A 3,859-nucleotide genomic window follows, 5' to 3' on the forward strand; every position below is an offset into this window, starting at 1 on the left:
AATTTTCCAAACTCTGTGATTCTTAATTCTATCAAGAATTGATATCCGGTCTCGCGCCAGTATCGCGCGGCTGCGTTCCCGTGATATCATATCTTGTTGTTGTCACGTCGCGAGGAGGAAGTGGAGTCCACGGGACGTAACACTAACAAAATTTAGTAGACCCAACAAAACTTTATTTTTAATGAAAAACAAAAAAAAAGAAAACAAAAAAGTTTTTTTAAAATAAAAAATATTTAATACAAAAAAACTTGGCGCGGCTGCACCTCAAATATAATAAATTGAAACTTTTATATGCACGGCAGTTTGATGTTATAACTTGTGAGCGACTGTATTTTGATTTTTGTTACTCCTGTTTCGGGTGGTGTACGGGAGCGTCGCACACACCTTTGGCACGTCCTTGGCTCACTCTAAAGAGTTTACGAACAAACCTTGGACGCCAGGCGTGAAAATCACGCCGCACAAACACACGGCATAATATCACCAATTACCTCGGACGTGACGGCCATCTCTCGAAATACTAATTACTCGACAGCTCAGAATGTAGAACGGAGAGGCGAGGTTCGAGAGGCAGCTTGTGGGTGTATGGGAGAAAGAAACTCAGCTCAGTAACGATAACGTGACAAATTAACAAAGTATAGTATATTTAGACAATGGACAAGTGTATGGCGGTGCTTCGCCGGTTTACACGGGCGCTAATAACGAGTTGGAGTAGTCAGAGCCGATCGACAATACGCGACGGCACACGACGCTGATTAACGGCGATTCGAATAAGATATCGATGACCGTAATGATAGAACAGGATCTTAGCAAAAAGTATTATTTCTAGGCGGCAAGCCGCGACACACACAACGGTAACGAAAGTTTACACAGCCGCTGACGCGCTCGCAGATGTAATAACAATAGGCACGGAATGCGCCAAAAAAAACGGTGGCTCGACTTGAGACTGTTCACGACAGTGTACGCACGCACTCAATTACAACGAAGTCGAACGAACACGGTACGATTACTCAAATATTACATTACACGACAAGAACGGAGCAACGTCAAGAACAATTACACGAAAGACTGCGGCGACCGTAGAAAAGAGAGAGAGAGCGATCTTTACTCTACTTATCAACACGACAAAATACACAGTTCTCCTCGCAGATCTGACATGTCCCGGTAACGCTTGCCACGATTACCTCCGCGTCGAATCCGCGGCGCTAAACAAACGGAATTCGAGTCACCGGAGCGGTAGATCGGTATCAAAAGCAACACGCGACACGCAGTTGCGGGGGTGAGAAACTTAATGGCACTTATCGGCGTCGACAGCTAGCCTCGGATCTTATTTGGCAATTATATCGTCTCCTCCACCGGATATCACGGTCTCGGGTCCTCCTCGAGTAACCGGTGACCGAACCTTGCCTCCAAACGGCACTTTACCGCGACAGAGAGGCTTTTCAGGAGGTTTCCCCGGTGGCTCACGCCTCAGCAACGGTACGCGCAACAGTGATCGCTAAACGCTACCGCATCGATTTCCTTTTGTACGGCAGATCGCGCAGTATGTTAAGCAGCCAATCAGGTGGCGCGCGCGTGGCGCGGTGATCGATCGTCACACGCGTGGATCCGCGTTGTCCTTCCAAGGGCGACTGTAGACCTGCACCGGGCCCTCACCGCCCGATTTATGTAGACGATTCCGCAGCTTTCTAAGGATGATCCTCCACATCGGGTCGGCAGGTCGTACGCGCTCGTCGGATCCCGACAACGTTTTTAGTGTCCGGGTGGCACCTTCTCCGACCGCCCCTTTCTGAGACAACCGGTCGCTTCCCGCCACTCTGCTCTCCACGTCGTACGCTCCTGCCTAGCTGTCTTCCCATCGTCATTCCTGGTTGACGCCGATGCCTAAGATGTCTCTCTCTTGCCGCTAAAATAAAATACCACAGACACACAAAACGATACGCCGCCCTGCGGCTCACGCAACGCAATTAACATTAATATAAAACGGCCGTTACACAATAATATACGCGAAACATTCGCTTGCGCCCGTCGGCGCACGGTATTCAAAATCGGTGCTGAGCGCACCGACAACGAGAGACCGGTGCATCTAAGTGCACCACGCAACAAAGGTAGGTCGCTCTCTCTAAACCATGAGAGACGCGAGCCTACCGTCCTCCTCTCTGGCCGTGTTAACTACACAGTGACGGGCGCCGAAAAGGCGTCACGTCACAAACTACACTCAATAGTTTTTTTTCATGGAAAATAAAATTTTGCTGGGTCTACTTGTTAATTTCAGTACAAATCGTTTTGTTGATGATGTAACAAAAATTTAGTAGGCCCAGCAATTTCTTTCTACGTATACTACGAGTAACGGCGTAACTTCTAACTTATCGCTAGACATCGCAAATGCGTTCTCCGTTACTCGGGAGTAACATTTGTTACGTATGTTAATAACACGTACGTTGCAAGATGTCTGTGCAGAGGTCTTGGTTTGCAAGACCTCTGATATATAAAAGTCTTCTCTTGCAAAGTTGTCGCATTTGCTTTGCGACAACTTTGCGATGTCTGAATATGTTAGATGCGAGATATGTGTAAAAGTGTCTTGTCTTGCAAGATTTTCACTTTCACATTATTCTGCACTCTGCAGTCTTCTGTGCAAGTTGTTCACAGAAGACTTATTTTTATATAAAAAAAAGATTTTTTCTGTAGAAATAAATAACATACAAAAGTTCACTTGGTGCTATTTTGTGATATCACTTCTTTTGTAAAACAGGATTTTAGAGAAACTATGTTTTATAGAATATATTATTTTGTAAAACAGGTTTTATACAGAAAGAAGTTTTTGTATAATTTATAAAATTGTGTTTATAGAGAAAAAGAAGTTTCTATAGTATTTAAATAATAACATACAATACGTGTTGTGCGTGTACTTGGCGCCTTTTTTTAACCTTTTTCAAAAAGGTAAGTTTTTCGAGATATCACACATTTTCCATTTTGTAAAACAGATTTTAGAGAAAGAAGGTTTTGTAGTATGTTAAAAAATATCGTACAAAAGTTTACTTGTTGTTATTTTTTGATATCACTATTTTGTAATGTAATATATAGTAAACTAAAATAAAATAAATTTTTTTTGTTTAACTGAAACTGTATAAATAATGACATGCAGTTTGAAAGTTAAGAGTTTTAAGTTAATCAGTTTAAAAACATTATGTGTAGTGCGTGCACTTAACGGCTTTTTTTACCTTTTGTGAAAAGATAAGTTTTTCGAGATATCAGACATTTTTTAGAAAGAATATATAGTATATAAATAATAAAAAAATTATACTTACAATAATTAATTTTGTAGATCAGTATGTATAAATTGATGATGAATATTTACCAATCAGTTTTTGTGCAGTATTCCGATTCAATCTTAAATGTTCCTTAAATTCTTCATCTGTCCAAGAGTCAATACTCAAAAAATAATCTTCAATTCGATGTCTCTTTCTGCCAGTTGTTAAGTAATGCAGAAGAGAAAAAAGTAATAAGTCTGCATGATCTTCGTCGCTACTGTTACTGGACGAACTGACGCTCTCTGTACTACTTGATTTTTCCATTGCATCATCAGAAATTGTTTCATCAGAACTGTACAAGTTAAGAAGTTCTATTAATTGATGCACAATTTTTGTTTTTATCTGCAAAATATAATCATATTTATAACTCAACGTAATTATGTAGGTAATAATCCCTAACAGAACATGTAGCTTCTGAGAAGCTTCGAAGCAAATACTAACAGTATATTGTTACATAATATTCTACGATCATTCGACATACGTATCATAATGTAATGAGTACATGTTGAGTAAGTATTAAGGAGCGCCCTAAAGTCGTTCGTTTTATATAC

Source organism: Pseudomyrmex gracilis, unplaced genomic scaffold, assembly GCF_002006095.1.
Source record: "Pseudomyrmex gracilis isolate BER0280 unplaced genomic scaffold, ASM200609v1 scaffold_661, whole genome shotgun sequence".
Lineage (NCBI taxonomy): Eukaryota > Metazoa > Arthropoda > Insecta > Hymenoptera > Formicidae > Pseudomyrmex > Pseudomyrmex gracilis.